Genomic DNA, 23,950 nt, shown 5'->3' on the forward strand with positions numbered 1-23,950 from the left:
AAGGTGTCGTCGCAGAATCCATCACCCAAAAGACAACCGTGTTCCCATAGGGCTTTTTCCCTCCACTGCCTCAAGCTGCAATATTTAAGCCCAGTTTTCCTGCACTTGTCTTTGGGTCGTGTTCCCTCCCAGCACAGCATCACCCGTTAGCTGGGCAACATTTTCTGGGCTTCTCCCCCAACGATGCCAATTTATCTGTGGCAGAGAGATCGATCGTTCTTTACAGCTCCGCTCCGTGGGGCAGGCTGTCCTCTGACCGCAGGATCTGGGGTATAGACGTGGTAAAACAAAGTCACGGGAGAGCTTTAGGTTTGGGCAGCTTATTTTAGTCACACGTATTTAAGACCTGGGACACTCGGCTCCTAGTCCAAGTTTTGCCAGTCTCACCAGAAAAGATGTATGAGATCAGGTTTGCAGAAGGGTTTGCCTTACTGCAAGGGCCAGAGCTTCAAAAGCAGCCTGAGCTTTCCTGCAGGTCCAGCCCTGATTCTGGCTGCTGCTTTTCAGCATTTTGCCTTATCTGCTATTCTTCAGTCTCTTGTCTGTGAAATAGGAGCAATATCTAATAGTCCCCTGGGGGGGGATGGCTGATGGAGTGGTGTGATGTCCTCAGCTGAGTGGAACAGCGCTGTGCTCCGACCTGCTGTCTCTGTGGCTCTCCTGCTGCCAGGCAATCTGGTTTGTAAATAAATCTGAGTTTTCCAGGGACACTTCTCTCCTTCCCTGTGCTCCCTGTTGGGTGGCTTCAAAGTTAAGGAGACTATTCAGGTGGTTGTTTTTCACTTCGTAAACTGAGCTAGAAGTAGGCCAGGTCCAGCTGGTGAGGGATCTTGAAGGGTTGCCGGATCTCAGTTGTGTTTTATACATGAAGATGCTACAAAATAGAGGGGAAGTTTGACCAGACGCCGTACCCCGAGCGTTTGACCCAGACACCAGGTTCCCCCACTACGCAGGTGTCGTGGTTTGAGCTCGCTGCTAAGAAGAAAAATTAATTCTATCCCAGCTGAAACCAGGACGGCAGGGACATCCCGTGTGCCTGGCCGTGGTTTTGTGTCAGTGGCACCTGCAGAGCTGCTCCCTGCCCCTCGAGCGCTTGTCACCCTGCGGAGCACAGGCAGCCCCAAGCTCTGTGGGGGCCCCCCCCCCGCCTTGCCACGTGCAGGTGTGGGGGGGACAGGAGGGCAGTGCCAACGGGAGCCACGCTTTGGTGGAGATGGGCTGTCGAGTTAGCAGTACAGCAGGTACCAGCATCCGCTCTTGAAAAGGCTTTGTTCTCAGCTGGGGCACGGCAGACCGTGTTGCACCACTGCCTCCTCCCCAAAGTACAGTGTTTTGGAGCCCATCCCTTTATCGTAAATCAACAACAGAGCTAATAGTCATATCGAGGAAGTGAGATAATATCTGAGCCCAAGGTGGGCTCCGAAATGGGTGCGTGAGACATGCACAAGTTTGGGGGAAGAGGGAAAGGGGGGCTGCGGTAGGAGCTCTTTATCTGAGAGGAAATTGCACTATTCGAGGGGGAGAGAGCGTGTACGTGTGTGTCTATGTGTGTGCGTGTGTGCGCATTTGTATAAATAACACTTGCCAGGAGCATGAAAGAGCCCCCGGAGCAGGGTGGGCTCGCTGCCAGCTCCTGCCAGCACCTGGGGTCGTGTTGGCACGTTGCAAACACGGGTTGACCTGTGTGCGCCCAGGCTGGGGTCGGTCTGGCCCCAAAGAGGAGCTGGTCACTGCCCCCTCCCCGGGCTGGCGGCTCGAGAGGATGAGAGCAAGTCCCCAGGAGCCCCAGGGATCACGGCAGAAGCAACCAAAGCGGCGTCAGAGCTCCCAGGGCCGCAGGGTGCAGACCCCAGGGGATGGGTGCCCTTGGTAGCCGGCATGCTTGGCCTCTGCAGACTGCAGCCGGGCTCCTCGAGGGAGGAAACGTGCCCTTGCTCCACGGTGGAGACACGAGGCCCAGGGGAGCAGAGGGGTTTAGTCAGAGGCTGGCAGCGCAGCAGTGCCAAGATCCAGCGTCTCTTATCACACCTTGCTTGTTTTTCCCAAATAGCTTCTATTGATCCCCAAACAAATCCCTCGGTGCTGCTTCCAGAAATTAATCTTAGAGGCATTTGAGAGGCAAGGTCCACCCTCGTCTTCTGATTAGAAGCAGTGGGAATTCCCAGGATTAAAACACAAACAAACCCAGATGAATTTATACCTTTATTAGCTGCAGTTGCTTCCCTCTTTGAAAAACTTGAACCCTGTTATTCGTCCTTGCAAGCTGAGCTTAGTCTGGGTCTACAGCCAGCCTGGGCTGGGCTTTTCTCCCTCTGAGGGTGACAAGACCAGGGGGTTGGCTGGTGCCTGGGCAGCACCAAGGTGCACTTGGGCAGTGGGGAAAGATGCTCAGCGGCAGCTGATCTGATCCCAGACCTTGGGCAGCCTCTGAGCCCTCCGGTGACAGGGCTGCGGTCCAGGGAGTGTGGGAAGGGGGGCCTGGCCATGCAAGCCAGCTCTTCCAGCTTGTCTGGGACCTGGTTGGACCCCTGGGGAGGGGGATCCGCTGGGTCTGAGCCCAACGGGAGTGACGGGGCACGGTAGCGAAACTGTCCCAGGCTGATTTTCCGCAGGGTGTGTGTCCCCTTCCCCCAGCTGAGCGTGCCAGCGCTGCTTTGCCCAGCCCTGGCCCCCTCCCGGGGCTCAGCCTGGGCTCCCTGGTTGAGTTACTCCCTTCCCCAGCTGTTGTGAGCAGCCTCACGCTGAAAGGGTGTCTCTGGGGAGACCATATCTCTTTCCTGCTCCATCAATCTCCCAGCCCACCTCCGGCATCGCCTGATGTGCCGGGGCAGCGGCAGGCTCCGGAGGGCTCAGCTGGGGGCTGGAGATGGCTCCCTGCTTCTTCCCCCTCCCCCAGCTTTTTCATAGCACCCAGATTTATTTTTACATAGGAAGGAGCTATGCAAATAAATCCTGGGCCTGCGGTGCTGCACAAACAGTGAAGGGAGGACCCAGGGCCGCGTCCTCTTTTCCCAAGTCCCTTCGATGGCACCAAGTACCTTTTCCTTGGCACGGATGGAGAAGTGGGGCTTTGCAGCAGAGCAGAGCAAACGCCCCTTGCTCTGCGTGTCTGGGGATGCTGCATGATGACAGGAGGCAGCAAAAACATCGGGATGTTGCTGTGAGGCCACAGCTCCGTCCAGCACGGCTGGAGCCTGGGCACCTCCCCGGGCTGCCGGCCAGCAGCAGCGCGGTGGCTCCATCCTGCTCTGCTCCTGGCAGCAAACGGGCTTCAGCTCCCACCGTAAATGCTGGGTGGTTTGGTGGGGTCTTTTTTGCCCTTCGCCCTGGCACAGGTTTAGCTGGAGTCGGCAGGGATGGAGAGAGCGACCTCAGCCCCTCCGGGGTGAACCCTCCCTGCTCTCGCCCCATCTCTGTGGGGTGTGGGGGTTTCTCTGCGCGCTCCCCGCTCGGATGGGTGGTCCTGGTGCCTCTGCCCGTGCTGTGCCAGGCCGTGCCCTGGCCTGTGCGGGCACAGGCGGGCTGCAGCGTGCCGTGCCTTTTTGGGAAGGGTGTTGGGAGGGGGTGGGGAAGGAAACATGCCTGCCTCATTATTTAGTGTCCCACACACGGAGCCTGCTTGGCCCTCGGGAAACCTCCATCCACCGCGCGGCTGGGATCTGCAGCGAAAGCAAACAATGGGATCCCCAGAGACAACAATGCCCCATTGTCCTTTGAAGCCATAACAATGAAACAATAGACCACAGTCTGCTCCCTTTATTCCCAGGCACGCCCCCCCCCACCCGCCCCCCCCCACCCCCCCCAGCCCCGTCCTGCGGCCCCGGGGCCGTCTGCGTTCGGGGGCTCACGCCATCCCCGAGGACCCGCCGCTGCTGCTCGCCGTCCCCCCCATCCCGCTCGCACAGCGCCCATCCCTCACTCGTGGGGTGAGTCTCGGGGGTCCCCGTGGCCTCCCCGTCTGCGCGGGTTGTGCCTGAGAGGAGAAGGAGGTGGCTTCTAGCGGGCTTTGATCCTCGGGGGTTTAATCAGCGGGAGGGATGGAAAAGTCCCATTAGGTCATGTGGTCCGTGCCCTGGAGAACAGCAGGGCTTTGTTGTCTCCGGGGATGGCCACTTGTCAGCTCTCCCGTCACGGCACTCCCTGAAGGTTTCCTGGTGTATCCTCCTCCCGGGGTTAGAAACAACCCCAGCGGCTGTGCCCACCCTAGTCGCTGCCGGCAACCCCAAATGCGCCGCAGGAGTGTGGGCCTGGGGAGTTAGGCAGAAGGGGATGGGGTGCAAGGGGTCCCCCCCCATCCTGCAGGAGCTGGGGCACCTCTGGAGCCTTTCAGCTGCTTTCCAGTCACCTCTGCTCAATTCCCTCTGTCTCCTGGCCGCATCCAGCCATCCCAAGGCTCAAGCCTTCAGCCGCTCTTTGCATGCCTGTGGTCTCCAGAAGCTGCTGGGGGCTGTCTTGCAGCAGAGGGGTGAACCCCTCCCTACTTTGCCGGATGGGCTGCAGCAGCCCTGGCCACTGGTGGCTGGCAGTGGGGGGGGTGGGTGCCCACCCTGCAGCCCCAAGGGTCCTTCTCTAAGGGCATCCTGCTGCCATGCAGCATGGGGGAGACGCTGGGGGGAGGCACTGGGTGGTGGGATTGCTGCTGCAAGGCAGTCTTGATGTTTCCTGCCATTGCATCCTCTCCTTGTCCCTTCACTGGGTCCTGAAGAGCAGGGATGGGGAAGAGCCACAGTTGTGTTAACCAGGGGCCACCAGTGCCAGGGCCAGGACTGCTTGGCCGGGCTCAGATCCGGTGTGGATAAGGGCTCAGATCCCTGTCCTGGTGCCGGCAGTCGGAGCAGGCAGCGCGCTGGACCTGGGCTGCTCTCCGTGCCTCTGCGTCCCCGCTGTGCATGTGGTTCACGGCCACCACCACCACGTCTGTGGCAGCATCCTCGGCTCATCTGCTGAGAGTGGGGCAGCGGCGAGTTGGGGGCCGATTTGTCCTTTTTCCGGGGCTTGTCATGGAGGGAGATGGGAACCCGGTGCTGGGCTCGGGGACACGGGCACCCCGCTGTCCCCATCGCCAGCCTCCTCCTGCGCCCCCGCTCGTTCAGAGGCGCGGGAGCTCCTGGAGGCCCCCGCTCCTCCCCATTACCTATGGGCAGACAAACCCACCTGAATAGGTAATGAATGGAGGAGAGAAAAGAGCCCGGAGTACATTGTGTTTCCAACAGGCCGGGAACAATTGCTAAATACAAATCACACAGAGAAAAGGGAGAGAGAGAGAGACAAAAGAAAGAACCCCAGCACAAAGGAGAGGAATGAAATGGTAAGTAAAGTCAAACAAAAAGGAGCCGGGCTGAGACAAAAGAAGGGAACAATATCCCCGAGGCAATAGGCTCCTGAACAATGGGGACAGTGACAGCGGCACAAAGGCACACTGTTTGCAAGTAGACGTTATCTCACACAGCCACTGGCAGGCCTGGCCCTGGCGCTTCTATTTTCAGGGATGCTTTTGTGCTGCGCTGAACAATATTCCTTGCATGGCTGCAGATAGAGAGATGAGGGGGGTTTGGTTCTTTTTTTGCCTTCCCTGTGCCAGCTCTGTAATAAAAACAGGTTCAGCCCTTCGGAGAGCGGGGCAGAGCGAGGGGGTGGGTGGGCAGAGCTGCCTGGGCCGACCCGCCGATGCCAGGGAGGGTCGTTTCGCTGCTGGATGAGCATCGGTCGGGTGCTGCCTCCTGCAAGGGCCAGGCTGGGCCCCCGGCACCACTGGGCAGCCGTGGCAGGGCCGGCAGCCCGGTACGAGCCCAGGGCTCTGGGGCGGTGTGTTTTATGACTCATGCCCCGGGCTTATCAACGCTCAGCTTTGCATTCAGCCAGCTGCACTTACAGGCCTGAAACCAGAACCGGGCAGACCAGAAAGATGGCTTTTTCTGTCTGCTTTTGTTTCAAGCGCTTAAGTGTTTGACCTCAGAAATGTGCGGCTGGGGGCAGAGGTGCCCACTGGGCTGAGACCCCCCTCAGGGTGCTGGCACAGCTGCCAGCCATGGCTCCCTGGCATCCCTCCGCCGTCCCCTGCTCCGTGGCCGTGGGGGAGTCACCGAGCCCCGGTGAGATGAGGCGCTGGCACAGTTTGGGGGGGTTAATCTGCAGGTCACGGCTCTGCCGTGCTCGGACACGGCTGTCTGCCCGAGCAGAGTCTGTCCGCCCTGGGTGAGGATGTCCCCGACCCATCCAGCCTCTTCCTGCCACCACCAAGCTCAGGTTTTTGGCACAACCAGGAGCCACAGGAGAGGGTGGGCAGGCAGCTCCCCTTTTCTCTTCTTACACTGGGGCTGGCAGGAGCTGTGCGGGCGCTGCCACGGCTGACAGGGCTCTGCTCTGCACCCTCTTTGTCTTGCCTCCTGCTTGTGCAGGTTGCCAGTCCATCGCTGGCCCCAGCACCCCGCACCTTCAGCTGGTGTAAATCAGCAGTGGGCCCTTGGGATGTGCCATGGGAGCCAGTGTGTGGCTGCTCCCATGCCTGCGATGGAGACCTCGCTTGCTGCGCCTGCGATGCTTTGTGGGCTTCGTGAGTGGGGCTGGTACAGGTTTTATCCAGCTCTTGCCTGGAAAACCCTCCTTCGGGGCCTTCCCGGTTGTGTTTTGATGTCTGGTCCTGCCTGGTGGTGGGCTGCCTGCGTGGGGAGCCCGGGGTCACTCTGGTGTGGTTACACATCAGCTCATTTAACAACAGCGTGGGGTTGTTACTGCAGGGCATGTCACCAAAGCACCCCCTCTGCAGCACCCAGATGCCTTCTGATCCAGCTGGAGCCATCCATTTGGGCAGGGAGGGATGGTCCCACAAGGCGCCCGTCCCTTCCTGGAGCTCCTGGCATGCTCGTGACCTTTCCTCCTCTGGTCCCACACTCGGAAAGCCATCCCTCCTACGCCACGCCACCGCGAGCTGCCACAGACTGTGGGGACATCACCCAGTTACTGTAAGAGACTTGGGAAAGGAGAAATCAGGGTGTTGTGAAGACAGAGTCAAAGATGCCCCGTATCGGTGCCGATCTCCTGAGACACCCAGTTTTAGCAGATGGGTTTAGCTCTCACTTGAAAAGCTGCATTTTCTGATATTGATCACGTTATCTGAGGGTACATCCTGTTGCTAAGTTTGGCTGCTTCCTCCGTTCAACAGCTGTTGTGCAGCTACAGCTGCTTTAAACCTGTGCGGGATGGCGTCTGTCGGGGCGGGGGGGGTGGTTCGGGGCTCGTAAAAATGGATCCTGTGTTTCAATTGACCATGGTTTGACCATTTGAGCGATGCAACGTCTCGGAGGTGCCGTGGTGAGCAGGGTTGCATCCTGCCCTTTCTTTCTCGGCCAGCGAATCGTGGCACGACCAGATGCTGAGGACACGGCGCTGGGGGGGGAATATTTAGGGCACTAAATCAAAGCAAAGCGGCAGCGTCTTAACATTGAAGTTGTTCATAGGAAAACGGCTCCCTAATCCTGACCGCCCGCTATCTGATTTTGTGGTTGTGTTTGTACACGTGCTCTGAGCTGTGTCTCGAGGTGCAAAGCGAGCGCAGGAACAGTCGTTCTCCCGAAGCTAAAGCCCTCGTACCCTCTGTGGCTTGTCGGAGAAGCAGCCCCATGATCTGCGTCCTGCCCTGCCCACGGCAGGAGCTCGACAAGGCCAAACCCTTTGCAAGTCCCTATTTCCAAAGGCTGCATCGGCCCCACTGTGCGATGGGCACCAGCAAAAATCACCAACCCTGGGGACTTCAACCCGCTTCGCTGAGGCAGCAGCTCTGCCCTTGTGCTTCCCCTGGGCTCTGCCATGCCCCAGAGTCACCAATCTCTGCATTTAAAATCCCTGGAGGAGGATGATGCTCTTTGGTCTTCTTGGGAGAGTTGGGGAGAGCATCAGTTCACTCCTCCTCGCTCCCGCCAGCCCTTCCCGACCATCACCCGGCCCTCAGGGCTGGGGCTGGGATGTGTTGCCTCTGCTCATCCTCTGCCTGTGTTCGGAATTTCTCTCTTCTCCCAAGCCTGGTGGGTGAAAACAAGTCTGGCTCTTTCTGATATAATTTTGCAAAGTTGGAGTTCTTTGCTGCAATTAGCTGGTATTTAAACCCTCGCTAACCCTTAACATCCTAATGACAATAATAATGATGCTCCACACGTCCCGCAGTGCCACGCATCTAAAGATTACACTCGCTAATTAATTAAGCCCCGACCCCCCCCTTACTTTCCTCACTGAGGAGAAGAAATCGCTAAGAGTCTCTTAAGAAAGGACATAAAGGCAGGGAAATCCAGGCACCAAAACAAGACAAATGGGGATTTGAAGACAATCCGGGCCGGGCCCATGTGACCCGAGGAGTGGACCAGGCAGGAGAAAGGATAAAAATGCCAAGCACAGAGCGGGGAGAGAAAACAACCGCCAGCTTAAAAACCCGGGGAAAGAAAAGCACCAAGATGAAGGGAGTGACAAAGCATCAAAGGGAAGAGAAACCAAAGGCGTCGGAACAAAGGACAAGCTGGAACAAAGGACCAAAGAGGGGAGAACAAAAGCACTAAATAGAAAACAAAGGCAGGGGACAAGAAAAGCCCCTCTGTCGGGGCTGAGCTGGAGGGTCCCGGCCCGGTGGGAGGTGGGTGGCACGGGCGGTGCTGCGGGTCCCCGCTGGAGCCGGGCTGGCGGAGGGCGCCGGAGCCTGGGAGCGGAGGCCCCAGGAGCCCAGTTTCGCCTTTGAATCGGAGGCGATGGGCTCGGCCCCCCGCCAGTGCTGCGCCGTCTCGGGCGCTGCGTGGGGGTCGGCGGCAGGCTGGGGCCATGGCTTTGCTCCCGCGCTGCCCTCCGGCCGCGGCCCCCCTCCCGTCCCGCTGTGTGGTCCGGCCATCCCCTCCCTCCCCACACGTCCCTCCGGCGCGCAGCCCGCTCAGCATCACCCCTCTGCGCTTTCCTCCCCCGGCGCAACCCCCTGCCCCGTCTGACGGCCGGGGATGCTCTGGGGGGGCTGCCTGGCTGCGTCCTCCCCACCCCGTGGCTTTCCCTCAGCAGAGGAGCCATCGGCCGGGGCTGCGTGTGTGGCTCGCCCGGTCCAGCCTGCCGGGCTGTGCTCTGGGGGAGGACGATTCGCGTCGCCTGGATTAAAAACAACAACGGCATTCAGGTTGGGAATAGGGAGTTACAGAGATGCGATGCCGCTTTGTTTCCTCTCCCCATCGAATCCCTGTTTGGAGCTGAAGGTCCCTGGCAGGGTTGTTGGCATGCACGGGTCCGCCTGTGTTACGTGTGCTGCCTTGTGGGGGGACACGGTGGGTACCCCCCGGGTCGGGCAGCCGGCATGGGGCAAGGACAGTGGTGGTGGACGGGAGCCCCCCTGGAGCTGGCACTCTGCTCTGCCTGGGGGAGCTTTGGCTGCTTGTCGCTGCCACAGTTTGGGAAGTGGTGGGTGATTTTGGTGACTTTTGGAGGTGCCCACCTGGCAGGCTCTCAGGCAGCCGGAGAGCCGGCGGATTTATAAAAATCCCCCTTTCAGCCCCAAAATGTGGCTCCGGTTCTGGGTCTGTTCTCCATCACCTGCCCTGGTCATGCACCTTCCCCGTGAGCCCGGTGGTGGCATCTCCCTCGTGTCCTGCCTGCGGGCAGTGCTGCCCAGAGCCACCCTCCTCCACCGCACATCGCCCCGGCAGAGGCTGGCGGCTGCGCAGGGAGGGGGCCGGGGCCGTGGGACGCAGGATTTTAACACAGTGTCCAAACATTTGCAGCATCCTGCGCTGTGCCTGCCGCAGGGAGCATTTCGGTCATTTCTAAATGTTCTGCCCAGGTATTTCTGCTCAGACACCAGCTGGAGTTCACCTGCAATTTCAACCCGTGCCGCTCCAGCTCTGCTTTCCTGCAGAATCATTTATTTGCTCAATTTTACTTTGCTTTTTGGACGAGCTCTCTCTGAGCATTGGCTAAGAACTGTGCTGCTCCGAGTGCGCTCCCCATAGAGCAATCCTGGAACATCTTGGGTTTATTATGCTCAGATTAGAGCCTGTTAGGCTGTGGGCGGACTCGCTCGCACAGCCCTGACTCCCTGCAGTAGCCGGGCACTGCCAGCGGCGGGGAGGAAGGCAGCACGGAGCTCCCAGCCGCTGGAAACGCCTCTGAAGTGGCCAGGATCAATTGTGGTGTTTGGGTGGAAATAATTGGTTAGGTTAATTCCTGGAGCTCACCCACCACCCCTGCTAGGAGCCCACGAGGGCAGGCGCTGGGTGGGGAGCAGGGGGAGAAGTTGCCAGCTCGGGGAGGGTTTGGGGTGTGCTGCTTTCACAGCGATCGGCCCCCAACATACAGGGCCCAGCCATGTTCCCACCCTGAGCCCCAAAACCAGGGGGAGCAGGCAGGCAGGGGCTGTAGGAGCACTGCCGGGGAGGCAGACACAGGGAAAAGCAGCACCTAGGGGGGACAAAGTGGGTACAGGACCATCCTGACAAGCTGCCCATCGCCTGGGGATGCAGAGAGCTGGGCGAGACAGGTAGCCAGCGGAGCCCTCAGCGTGCCACGTCCATCAGCCCTATGGACTGCGAGATACAACAGGAAAACCCCAGGGCCATCACAGTTCCAAGGGTCTGAGCTTCTCAGCATTGTCATATCGACTTGGCTTTAATGGGCTGCTGATGTCTGTCTGTCTGTCCATGCGAGACCAGAGTGTGTGCGCCTGGTATGGCTCCCGGTGAGCCGGTTCTCACGGCGTGGCACGGCCGGGGACACGGTGCTGGCCTCACCGGGGCATGTCCAGCCTTGGAGCCTCTCGGCCTGGGGCTTGTTGCTGGGTCTGCTGGTCTCCAAGGGACCTTTTTGGGTCCCTCTGCTCACTCTGTCCATCCAGCACAGTCCTGCTTTCTGAGCAGAGCAGTGGGGACACCCCCGTCCCGCAGGCATAGGGGTATCGTGGGATGCACGAGGCAGGTCTGGAGATGGGAGCTGGGGAAGATTTGGACCCCGTCCCTGGATGGCCAAGGCTCCCGAGCTGCTCCCTGGCTCCTCTCCTTCCTCTGGCCCCGCTTGTGCTGCTGCTCGCCTGAAGCCTTGGGCCTGCTTCTTGGGGTGCTCTGCATCCCCAGGGCCAGCGCAAGGATAACACCATGCTCATTTTTCTGGGGGAGGTTAGTGGTGTTTGTGAGATGCCCAGCAATACCCCATCTTCTACCGCATGCTGCAAAAGAGAGCTCTGATGGGAGCAGGCAGGAGAGGGGCCTGATGAGTCCAACCCCTCCAATACAGCGAGGAGCTGAGCTGGCACATGGCTCACCAGGGTGCTGCCACCACGCCAGCCTGGGCACTGTCACCACACCAGCTTGGACACTCTCACCATGCCAGCCTGGGCCAGCTGAGCTACTCGCTGACCGAACAGCCCCCAGCAGCGCCTCCATCCACATCTTCCCTCAATTTTCACAGGCAGCGCCTGAGGCGGGGAGCCACGGGGGCAGCTGGCAGCACCCACACTGCTTGCTCCCCATTAGCAATCGCTTTGCAGCTTTCCCAGGCTGGTGAGGAGCAAAGCACATGCCCATTTCCAAACAATGGGCCCGCTTCCGCGCAGGAAGCAAGGTCGGATTTGTTCTCCCTGCTTTGCCCCCTCCGGCCAGTTATAAAGGGGCCAAGCCATTGTCTGAACCATTTCCATGACTCAGTCACCAGTATCCTGCGATCGGGAGGCCGGGACTCACAGCCAGCACAAAGCGGGAGGCACGGCTCCCTCGGCCAGCGGCCCCGCAGGCTCCGCAGCAGGGTGGGGGGCTTGGGAAAAGGAAGGCGAGCGCTGGCCGTGCCTTTCCCCTCCGTGCCCCTTGTGCTGGCAGCAGTGGGATCTTTGCCCTCACCAGCTTTCCTGGTCCCTCCACCCATTGTCCCGGCTTCCTCCTGCTGAGGGAACAAAAAGCTGAGGGAGGGATCACAGGGTGGGAGCAGCCCTGGTTGCTCGCCTGGGTGCAGCCAGGTAGGGAGAGACGGAGCAGGAGCCCATGTGACCCCGTCTGAAAGGACGGGGACTGTCTCTGTACCATCGTGTCCATCCTGACACCTCGTGTCTGTGGTTCTGGGGATGCCCCATGGGTCCTGGGAATGCCCAGCAGGTTCTGGGAATGCCCAGCAGGTCCTGGGTGTGCCCAGCAGGTCCTGGGGATGCCCCATGGGTGCTGGGGATGCCCAGCAGGTCCTGGGAATGCCCAGCAGGTCCTGGGGATGGAGAGAAGGAGATGCTGGTGGAGCTGGTGTGGCTCAGAGGACACAGGGAGGAGCAGAGCCAGGATGGGGACAGGACCCATGGTGGCATCTGGGGATGGGCAGTTGGGCCACCACCTCCTGGCACCCATCTGGGTTGTGGTGCTGGACCCAGGGGACCACAGTGTGGCTAGCACCTGGGGGGACCTGCCAGGCACTGAGGGAAGGCCACCACGGCCACCACGGCCACTGGGGACAAGGAGGAAGGAAAGGAAAGTGAAAGTCCATGGCTGCTGCTCCGGCCTTGCTGTTGCTATGACGACCCGAACAAAGCTCCCGCTCCCTCTTTTTTGGCTCGGTTGTGCGGGTCCTCGGCCCCTTTGTTAATTGTTTCCCTGTCCAGTTTGGGGGATGCGCCTCCCGCCTCCTCCTGCCCCTGGAGTGGCTCTGGGGGCCTCGCTGGGGCAGCCGCAGCCCCAGGAGCACACGGAGGTCTCTGCGAGCTCGCCAGCGCGCTCGGCGCTCACTTGGCTGCCGATCACCCTCTCCCTCACGTGACCTCTCGGGGTCTTCTCCCATGACGGGGGTGGGAGCAGTTGGCAGCCGAAGCACCAGCACAGAGGGGCTGGTGGTTTTGGTGGGCGCATGGGATGGCACTGGGGGCAGCTAGTCCCCCCCGCCACCTGGGGAGGGGGCTTCAGAGGGGCTGGGGGTGGGGGGGGGCTGGTGCAGGAGGAGCTGCCTTTGCATCCTGCCCTGCTGCATGTTTGGTACTTGCTGCACAGCCCCAGGAACGCTGTGTCCTCTCTGGGCCTCAGTTTCTCCATCTGTGAAATGGGAGCATGTATCACTGATCTCCTTTATGTTTTGGGGTCTGTGGGTGCAGCCCACTTGCCACCTTTGGTTTCCAAACACAGTCGTGCTTCGTGTTTAATCCTCCGGGTGAAGATGCCAGATGGGAAACTCTCCCAGATAACTTCTTGCCTGGCTCTGCCCAGCTCCACTCATTCCTGTGCGTTGGGGACAGGGCGAGGGGAGGCCGTGTGTGGATCTGGGGTGCGGGTGCCCGAACCCCTCCAGAAACCCCCCGTTCCTGGCTAGTGCGTGGTGGCTGGGGGAGCTGGGAGTCCCAGGAGGCTGAGCTCTTGTCTTCTGCTCCTGGGACCGGGTGAAAACAATGTTTGGAGAAAAGAAATTCCCATGGAAGAAAATAACGGTGTGGGGGAGGAAACGGCTTCGAGTCAATGGGAATTTTCCCGGTTGATAAAACGTAAACAGTTCTCCTTCAATGTTGACATAACATTTTAAAGATTTCATTATACAGAAAAAACTGTTTGTCAACATTTGTTTCTCCAAACCACCCCCCTCGCTCTCCAGCTGAGGCACCGTTTTGCTCCAAATGGAGCTTTTTTTTTTTTTCCCTTCAGGAAGGCGGGTGATGGCATTCCCAGCGGTGGGGTGCGGGATGCGGGGTGCGGGGCGAGCTCCTCGACGGCCGAGGGCAGCGAAGGCCCTGGCAGGGCCCCGTTTCTACACCCGAGCTCCCAGCTGGGTTATCCCTCGTCTCCTGGGCGAAGGAGCAAGAATTGGGGGTGCTGTGGGGAGGCTGGAAGCCGGGTTTGGGGGTCCGTCACTTGGCGTGCCATGGTGTTGGGACTCTCCCCGGAGCTGCGGGCTGTGCTCTGCACGCCAGGCATTGTTCCAGTCCCTCGCTGGGAGCGGGTAGGACCGGTCCCCGCACGGACGGGGGTCCCGGGACTCCTCCGAGTCGTCCCTCAGTCTTTTGGGGGGGTCTCGGCCCCACCACAAGACTCCAGGGCAGAGGGTGGGAGCAGTCCAGGAGCTGCCGGCGGTGTCACGCGTGGGTCCCCCGGCGGGGCAGGGGGTCCCGAGGGGAGGGGACGGGGCAGAGGGGCCGCCCCGGAGCCGGCTGCTGGCTGGCTGGACCGGTGTCCCTCCTCCTCCTCCTCCTCCTCCTCCTCCCCTCCTCCTCCTCCTCCTCCTCGTTCCCTCTCTCCGCCCGGCGCCGGGGCAGCTCCCACCGGAGGCGCTGGGGACATGGAGCGGACCTGAGCCGGGCGCGGCGGCGGCGGAGCCCGCACCGGCACCGGCACCGGCACCGGCGGCAGCACCGGCAGCGGCGGCGGGGACCGGGGCGCAGCGCTGCAGCGCGGCGGAGCCGTGAGTGTGGCCGAGGGCACGGGCGGGGGCACGGCCCGGGGCGGGGGGAGCACAAGCAGTGCTCGGAGGTGGGGGGGGGCCACCGGCACGGCCCCGGGGAGACGAGCATCCTCCCGGGGCGACGAGCATCCTCCCGGGGCGCGGTCCCCGACCCCGGCGGGGCTCAGCGGGGCTCTGGGGGCTGCCCGGCAGGACCGCCCTCCCCCAAGCCCTTTTGCTTAAACAAGAGAAGGAAAAAGGGGAAGGGGGGGGGTGCAGGGCCCGTCCTCCGCACCGCCCCGTCCCCGCTGCAAAGTTCAGGGGCTGCAAACTCTCCTCCGAGAGCCCCCCCCCACCTCGCCGGCAGCAGTGCCGGGGCAAGGGAAAGCCCAGCAGGCAAGGGGTTAACCCACGGACAACCCCCCCGGGGGGGGAGAGCACAGGGTCGGCAGGCAAGGGGTTCATCCATGAACGACATCCTCCTCCCCCCCCGCCGACCCTTGACCTGGCTACCAAGGGGTTACCCCCCCAAGCCCCCTCCCCTGGACCCCCGTCCCACCACCCCCCCAGGAAGGTTTCTCACCCCTTCCCGTGGCACCCGGTGGGACCCATCCCCCTGTCCCGACCCCCACGGGGTGCTCTGGGTCGGGGATGCGGGGGGGGGGTGACAGCCCCCCACCCCCAGACACAGCTCTGGGGGTCATCTGTGCACGGACAGACGGACACGCTGTGCTGGCCCAGACCCCGCGACGGGCCTGGCCCCTGGTACACGCGTGTGTCCTCAGGGCGTGGGGCTGGTCACGGGTGTTCAGGGTTTGGGGTCCCCATCCCTTGTCCCCCGCTGGGGGATGGCTGGGACCCCCCTGCCCCATCCCGCGACTCCTTTTTGCCAGGGGGAGGCGATTTCTGTCCGGTGTGACAGCGTCACCCCAGCCAGCCCCACGAGCAGGTGTGGGGTCCACGCAGGAAAACTTCCCGTGGGGGCTGTTTGTCTGTCCAAGAGGGGGCTGGGGTCGTTCCGACAAACCGCGGGGACAACGTGGCGATAACGCCCGGCCCGAGAGAGCGTTTGGGACGTGGCTCAGCGCTGAACCCCGTCACTTGCTGAGACCCAAGAGCAGATGAAACTCGTCACAGAGATTATTCCGTCTTCCCCGGTGGCCATGGCGGGTCCTGCCTGCGCCTCGCAGCCCCGTCCTGGGCAAATTTGGGTCTCTGGGGGTCAAAGCTGCTGCCCAGCAGAGCCCTCCCGACAGCGGGGTTCATGCCGTGGGGTCCCACGACCCTTTCTGGCAGCCCCACGCTGCCGGGGCGACTGGCAGGGCTGTGGGTGCAGCCGTGAGGGGATTTGGAGGGGGGGGGATTTCACCCCCACCCCTGGGTGCTGGTACACCCTCAGCTCAGGGAGCAGCGAGGCGGGTGATGGAGCGCAGCCCCTGCGCGGAGCGGGGCGCTCGCCCCCCGAGACCCCCGCAGTGAAATACCGACAAAGTTAGTGGCGGAAGAGAAAAAAAACTGGAGAGATGAGTCGCCCAGGGAGCCGTAAAGGAGAGGGTTTCGTGTGAAATGCGCAAATAAATACAAAGCTTTGCTTCTTTCCACCTCCGCCTAATGATTTCCAGTGTCTTATGCAGGGGTTTTGGTGCCAGTGAGGGATGCTGCCCAGGAAAAATTACAGACCGTGGCCGCATATTGTTCAAGTCTCAGTTACATCTTGTGAAGTACCTTCAGCATGGAAAACACTTGACTTCCAAAGCAAATCTGGAGTAATAGATTTTAGGAGTGAAAAAGGACCATTAGCTCAGCTAATGTGATTTTCTCCATAGCACAGACCAGATAATATCACTCAGTTACTCTCTCCTATTGAGCCAATAACTCGTGTTTGTAATTCATGCAATTTCCTTTTAGTTCAATTTAATTTTGTACAGAATCCATTCTGTTGACACTGATACAGTACTTTTTTTTTATTTTTTTGAAAGCCTGCGATTTCAGAGGCTTTGTGTTAAAAATAGCTGCTGTCCTTTGACAAACGTGGGCAGGCTAAAGACAGTTTTCTAAATCATTTGCGAGTGACACATTTTTACCAGCATCTCCCTTCGTGCTGTTTATTTGTTTCACTTGTGACTGGCAGAGCTGCTGCTGCCGGGGCTGCCCTCCCGTGGGGCTGGGGGCTCGCCCTTGGTATCTGATCTGGCATCTCACGCAGGAGGCGAAATCCCTTTGGAGCAGAGTAATAGGTAGGAGCAGAGATCCCAAATTTTTAAAAATCCATTTTCCTCTGGGAAGCTCTTCGTGCCGTCGGGCAGCTGCTCACCTCCTCCGGCGTGCCTGCTTTGCTTTTTGTACCCCTGCCATATCGGAGCACCCAAACCATCCGTCTCCCCCTGGAAAGTCCTGATGAGCAAAGTTTGTTCCAGTCAGGGTGCAAGATGTCCCGGGGGGAATAGCTGGACTTTTTGTCTCCCTGCCGAAATGTCCATTTTCCGGGGGGGGTGCCGGGGGAGCTGTGCCCTGGCACGCTGGGACGCAGGGGAGATGGAGCAGATCATAAACTTGTTATGTGCTGGAGGGGTTTTAATTTCGTTCCTGGGATGCAGAGGAAGGGTTTTTCCCTCCGTGCAGGGAGCACGGAAGCACAGTAAATCTAGTCTTTATTTTTACATTCGTTACTTGCTGGTGGGCTCCCCGGGGCGCTGGCCGGAGCCTGCTGCTCTCGCTGCCCGTCGCCTTCCAGGGACCGAGACCGGCCGGGGCCGAACCACCGTTACACACCCCACGAGCAGGGCAGGGGACGGGGGCGAAGGGTGGCTCTGGGCCCCGGCAGCGGCGAGCTTTGTGCTCCCCAGGTGAGTGTTTAGGGCTGGTTTTGGGGAGATGGCGGGGGGCTGCACGCTCCCGGGGTTGCAGTGTGCCACGTCCGAGCTGCGTCCTGTGGACGGAGCATCCTCGGGGCGGCGGGGGCCGGTGCTGCAGGTGTTTGGGGGTTTGCTGGCGAGCGGCTGGGGCGGTGCGGTGAATCCCTGTGGGGTACGGGGGGCTGTGCAACGTGGGATGCTCGGCTCGCTGCCGGGGAAACCGGGTCACCTCCGCTGTCCCCAGCCCGCCCGTGTGCTCGGCGCAGCCGTGGCCGCTCTCCGGCGTACGACAAAACCAAACAAACTTTGAAGGATTTTGGTGTGGTGCTGGCGGGCTGGCGTCGCTGCTGGCTCTGCTTTTGGGGGTCCCTCACTGCAGACCCAACAGATCGACAAGGTGTCGGGGGCCCTCAGGGCCGGCAGAGCAGTGAGACAGCCTGTTAGCCCACGGCCTGTGGCTGCTAGCCGTCCCGCACGAGCCGGTGTGGAGCGCGGTGAGCCCCGCTTTGTCTGCCCGCCGCGAAGCCGCGTTCCTGCTTGCTCCAGCTTTATCCCATTGTAAACACTTAGCGCAGTTTTGTGTCGGGCTGGCTTTGTGCGTGCACGTGTAATTGCAGAAATCAGAAAAGCTTTTATTACCGAAGCGACAACCTTTAACAGACGGCCGCGGCCGATTGTAGGGACGCGCTGTCAGTACAGCTCTGCTCTGCTTTTACACCCTGGAAGTTCCCAGCCGTGCCAACAAAATGCGTACTGCTTATTTTCCTAAAGAAATACATTTATTGGGAAAAAAAAAAATCCACTTACAGGCAGGGCAGTTGCTACCTACAGCCTGCGATGCCGTGGAGAAAGCCGGCTGGCCTCTTTTGTTCTCTCCTGCGGCCGTGCTGCTGCACGTAGCATCGCTACGAACTGGGGACTAGTGATGAAATATTTTCATTGCGTTTTCCCTCGGCTAGAAAATACTGACGGGTCAAAGCTGCCTCTTTTTGTGCGTCTGACAGCAGCCTGGTCTGGCAGCAGGGCTGGTGGAGGAGTTGTGCTCGGCAGGAGGGAGAGCCCAGAAAGACGGGCAGCCCCGGGGTCAGGCGTTCCCCGGCTGGGGGTCCCTTGCAGCATCGGGGCCACCCCTGACCAGCCCGGGCTGGGCTATCTTAGGCTCTGTTGCTTTATTTTTCACAGTTTGGTGGAGGTTTTGGTTTCATTGCACTGCAGGGAGGAAGATTTGGGCCACTCAAAAGTTTTGCATGATGCATCACTGTTTTCCACCCCATTTTAACCCAGCAAAGAACATGCAAAAGGGAAATAAATTAGTGCAGCTTATGACAGTTCTGCTGGAAAATATCTCAGTGCTTTTACCCCATCCTGTGCCTTTTGGGGAGTAACTTCAGGAGTGAAATCTGCTCCCTTGGGTAGAGCTGCCGCTGGCCTGGGAGCTCCTCATGGCTGGGTGCTGCTTGTGCACGGCTTAGAAGTGCGTGGGCTCCTCCAGCACGAGGAAAGTTGGCAGGGTCCGAGGCATCAACTTTTGGAAAATTTTCTGCTGCTTGGACGTCCTCCCTCCCTCCCTCCCTCCCACTCCATGTCCACCTGCTCCAGGACCACATGTCCCAAGCTGGAACCGCTCCAGCCCCAAACAAGGGCCCTTGGTCTGCCCAGTCCCCCCAGCTCGGCACTGGCAGGGAGAGAGGCTGGGGAGGTGCAGGGGGCACAACTGGCCGTGTGGGGCCCTGTCTCACATCAGAAATGCCCCAGCCGCTTGGATGGGTCAGTAAAAAATTATAAATAGGGGATGCAGTGGCTGAATCTGCCTCAACAAAGCGTTTATCCAAGTGCGCTGGAGCACATGGTGAAGTGGAGGATAGCAATAGGGACACCGCTGAAACAGCCCCGTCCCCTTTGCCTCCGAGCACCCTGCCAGCCCCTCGGACCCCGGATGGCTCTGCAGCTGCTTTTAGCTCAAATGTCTCGTTTTTCATGGGGAAAGCTACTTCTGCGAACATTGTACTGGAGGGAAGCTGCTTTCCCTGCCTTCTTGTCCCGCGCCTGCTTGCAGCCCTTCAGCTGAAGAATGCAAATTGGGAGATGGATCTGAAATATTTGAAATTCTGCCTCTCAATAATTTAATGCTCCATTACCACCCAGGCCTGCTCGAGGCATGTGACTGTTACAAAAGATGCAGTCTGGTGGCTGCAGAGGCCGGGCAGCCTCCCCCCACGTACCCCCGGGTGTCTTATCAGAGAAGAACAAGATAATATGGCTCATCATTAAAGCTGCCTGGAAGAGCCCTGTGAGCACCCACTACCCCAGACCAAAATCTCCTGGCCCAAGTTATTATTTCTTAATTCTGCTCGGTGAAGGCAGCTCGTGGCAGTTCATTGTTGGGGGGAAAGAGGATAAGATTATAAAATAAATATAGCAAAGAGAAGTAAAAGAGCGTGGGGCAGCAGCGAGCCCAGTAGGGGTATTTGATCCTCTCTGGCCGTGCAAAATGGGGCTGTCACGAGCTGGGCTGAGGCAGAGTCTAACAGGAGAAGGAAAAGAAGCTGTAGAAGCAGGTAAATAGAAATACCCGATGGCATTGCCAGCACCACGCAGCATCTTCCGCCGCTGCCGCCTTCCCCTGCTGCCAGGGCCCACGGTGCTACCAGCGAGAGCCAGAAATCGAAACTCTTTGGCCATAAAAGTCAAAGTGTCTGATTCAGCTGGGCTGGCAGGGCCGAGTGTGACCAGGCAACGTGGTGGTGGGACACCAGGGTCAGGCAGACCCGGTCCGGCAGCGCTGCAGGGAGGGAGCGGGGCCATTTCCCAGCAGAGACGAGGCTTTTCATGCTGCTGTACTCAGCACCCACCGCAGCGCCGTCACCTCCGGTTCTTGCCTGGGTGCCCGGATGGGTGCGGGTGTGCAGCGAGCAGCCCTCATCCCCCGTAGTCTTCCTCCCTTGTCCCATCTGAGTGTCGGTAGCACAGTGCGGCTCCGGTTTGCAGCCTCGTTCAGAGCCTGGAAAACCACTTGTTTAAAAAAGCTGAGCTAGGTGATGGTGCTGGGTTGGTTTGCAGAGGCTGTGCAGGGTGTGCAGAGCTGGCAGCCACGGGCTTGCCCGTCTGCTCTGTGCCCCACGCCCGCTGGAGAGGCCACTGGGAGCCAGTCCCTAGTGCTGGGCAACCCACATCCCTCCTGCCACCACCCCTGTGGCTGGCAGGGTGCTTTGTCCCCAGCGTGTCCCTGCGGGGTGCAGAGAGGAGAAGCAGCTCGGGGTGGGGAGAGGACGGGACTGAGGTCTGTCAAGAGGCTGGGCATCATCCTGGGTGTCCTGGCACTGGGGACACGTGGGTGCCTGAGGCTGCTGTGGCAGAAACTGGGGACCACCAGAGCTGGGACAAAGCCTGCAGGGCAGGGCAAGCCGGGATGAGGAGGGTGTGCAAGCTCCGAGCTGGGCAGGGGGGTCACCCCCCCCTCCAGCAGCCCCTCTGGTTCACCTCCTCAAAGTGAGGTGACGTGGGACGGGTTTAGAAAACCCTCTGCCCTGGCCCAGGGTGGCAGCCCTGCCTGCCTGCTGCCTGCCTGCCTGCCCACGAGGGCGTAGGGGAATGCCAGAGCCCGGCTTATCTTTTGTCTGGAACAATAGAGGGCTTGGCCCTATTGTTCTACCTTGCACGCCCAGCGGAAAGCGAGTCCCCTGGGGCAGAGGCTTGCACACGAGTGTGCCTGCCTGCAGGAGGGGATTTATGGGCAGGGACAGGCAGGGCTGGCAGGGCCATCCTCCCCAGTCTGTGCTGCGTGGCCCCCACGCAGGCACTGCCACCCGTGGGCAGCTCTGCAGGTGAATTCCTGAGTGGGAAGAGGCTCAGGACCTTTCCTACTCATTTTTCTTGCCATGACACAGGGATTTCAGGAGCTGGAGGGGTAATGTGGACGCGATCCCCAGGGCAGCTAGGCCTGGGCAGGCTGGAGGACCCATCCCTACCCGCGTGGGCAGCAGCACGGGCAGAGGCAGCGCAGTATTTGCCTCTTTGGTGGCTCTCGGGCTGTGATTTATGTCCTCAGGTGCAACACTGGCCTTTGGGCTTCCTGCACCCGGTCCTTCCTGCGGCGTTGCCTCGGGGCTGTGGCGCCATCCTGGGAACTGGGTTGGGGAACACATTTTTGCAGGGAGGGGGTTGTGCGTGTGCGTGTGTGTGTGTTTTTAAGTAAAGCTGGGACTGGGGGCTGAGTACTGGCCGTGGCTCTTGGTGGAAGTGGCCCAGCAGCAGGAGCTGGAAGCCCCACGGTCTCTTACATCCTTCCATCCTTCATTTAGGGGGGCAAAGCGAGGCGTGCCCATCCCTACAGGGCTCCCAGCACCATCAGCACAGCGGGGTGTGCCTGCCTGCATGTCCCTGCCTGCATGTCCCTGCCTGCATGTCCCTGCCTGCGCGCCTGTGCAGGCAGAGCAACTGTGCCTGCCCACAGCTCGGCTTGGCCGTGCAGGGGAGCGTGGCCGGGACGTGGCACGTGGAGGCAGGAGCTGCCAAAGCCCCTCGCTGGAGGGAGCAGGCTTGGGGATCCCAGGGGAAACTGGGATACAGCGGGGGGGTGGGGGGACAGGTGCCACCAGGCACAAAGAGCCCCTTGTCTGCTGCGAGATGCAGGGAGCCCCGGGCTGGCGGGGGGCAGTTGGATACCCCCTTGCAAACGGGGAGGGCTGTTGGTTTCTTGCTGGAGTGCCTCGGCCCTCGTCTGTGCTGTGTTTTTGTTGTGCAATGAAAACTATCCCAGTGGGCCAGTAAATGCTTGTTCCCAAATTTTTCTGTTCCCCTGGGAGGAGAGGAGCCTGGCCGGGAGCCACTGCACAACCAGGATTTCATGGCTTTAGTTCCTCTGAAGTGAGGGAGAAGAGGAGGGGTGAGGTAGGAACCCAGCCTTGGGGGATGGTCGGGGTTCGGAGGGTCGCTGCTGTTGGATCCCTCAGGTCCTGCAGTGGGACAGGGTGGTGGTGGGTCCCCCACCTCTCAGATCCCAGCATCTCCCCCTGAGATGAAATAATGGTAGCGATAAAAATGGCATGAACTAGACCCCTGCTCCTTCCTCCTGCAAACGTGACACTTGCACAGTTAACGTGACCACCGGCCCCGGGAGGTGATGCCGGTCGCGAGCCCTGTTGCTGCTGCTGCAGGATGCTCTGGTTCACCCCCGGGGCACAGAGCCCTGAACTTCAGTGCCTGAATCCGCACCCTAAATCAGGGGTAACACCATGAAAATGACCGTGGCTTACACTAATAAGGGGGAGAAGTCAGGAGAAGACGTTTTCCTTGGGGGTCTTCATCCAGACTAAGCCAGCCACGACTCTTCCGAGCTGAAGCACAGCAGGAGCAGTCAGGGTTGCCGTTAGTAAGGGTGTGATGATTTGGGGCAGATGATGGACGGCTACTGGCACCAAGCACCCGTCCTTCAGGCTGCCTTTTCTTTCAGAGGGAGGTTGACGATGGCCCTGATGGCTTGCAGGGCAGCTCCCGTCACGCCAGCAAAAAATAAAATCTGTTGCTGAAATGTCAAGCGGCCCCAGCAGCTGGAGCTCCCCCCTGCCCCGAATTTGGGCAGCAGCTGGAGAGGGCAAAGTGGCTCCACGGAGCCTTTGTCCCTCCGTGTCCAAGCATGCAACGGCTCAGACGTAAGGACCTGCTTGTTGCAGCTCAGGATCCTGTGCAAAGGGACCCCAAAGTTTTCCAGGGTGCTGCTGGCTGCAGGGTGGGGGGGAAGTGCGGCCCCATGATTTTCAACTGCCACCATGGGCTTGGGTGCCATGTGGGCACCGGGGCTGGCGCCCAGCATCCTTCCGGTGCTCGCATAATGTGCCCGGCTCACCCAGGGAAACAGGAGTGCAAACAAGATGAGATTGACCCCCCCCGCAAATGAGATGCCCCCCCCAAAGCCTGGTGGTGGCTGGAAAAATAATGACATAGTGGAAGGTGTAAAATGCCACGAGAAACTCAACAAAAGTAGGGGGTGGTGGACGTGGGCTGATGCCATGGGATGGATGTGCCAAAATTCCATCAGGTCCCGCGTGCCGCAAGGCTCACCCATGGGTGCCCCGTGGCACGGTGCGTGGAAAAAGGGTTGGGAAAGTGCAGCCCCAGCCTGGGAGGTGCAGGGCAGATCGCTGTCGAGGCGGGTGAGCCCCGTGTCTTTTTTTTTTCTTCTTCTAAGCAGGAGAGGAAAAGGGTCAGATGTCTTCGCCCCTCCGTCATGCGATAGGAAAGTATTGTTTACGAAGCAGCCGAGTCAAACGTGCCCTCCGCTCTGCCTGGAAACGCTGAGTGAGTGAAATTACACAAAAACGACACTGAGATTGGCCTCCCCGATAAGGCCGAGGGCCGCTTTTGGGTGAGGGGAGGACAGAAACTGCGAAGAAAAGGAGGGAGATGTGCTAACCGCGCTCCCTCGCCGCGCCGTGCTGGCATTGCCGCGCTGTCCCGCCGGGGCTGGGTGAGTTGTCCCCGTCCTTCACCTCTGGGATCTGCTGGCCTCCTGCTATAGGGCTAGATCTTTCTCTGTTTGCTCAGGGTTTGCTGATTTTTTAAATTTTCTTTCCCATAATTGATTGTTTGATGCAAATCGGTTAAACTGGGGAGTGGGGAGATGGAATGGGGCGATGCCTGTGCTGGGGTGGTGGGAGGGGGTTTGGGAGCAGCCCCAAGGACCTTCACTGGGTCCTGGAGACCTGGCAGCTCCCCCGAGCACCCACCACCCCGGGGACTGTCGGCTGCTGCTG

General features: G+C 60.1%; 1 protein-coding gene across 8 annotated transcripts in view; it reads left to right on the top strand.

Annotated features, from left to right (window-relative positions):
• The window catches only part of SOX13 (SRY-box transcription factor 13), a 42,311-nt gene that overhangs the window by 2,239 nt on the left and 16,122 nt on the right, over nucleotides 1-23,950 (top strand). For 3 of the 8 annotated variants that reach the window (XM_074850217.1, XM_074850221.1, XM_074850224.1), the window contains exon 1: nucleotides 23,369-23,664. The exons of 1 other annotated variant lie outside the window; for it this stretch is intronic. The gene's annotated coding sequence lies outside the window, so the exon portion shown is untranslated. Of the gene's footprint in view, nucleotides 1-14,241; nucleotides 14,365-23,366; nucleotides 23,665-23,950 lie in introns of those variants that run through there. 4 more of the 8 variants (XM_074850223.1, XM_074850220.1, XM_074850222.1 and 1 more) reach the window with 4 other exon arrangements.

This window comes from Strix aluco, chromosome 25, assembly GCF_031877795.1.
Source record: "Strix aluco isolate bStrAlu1 chromosome 25, bStrAlu1.hap1, whole genome shotgun sequence".
Lineage (NCBI taxonomy): Eukaryota > Metazoa > Chordata > Aves > Strigiformes > Strigidae > Strix > Strix aluco.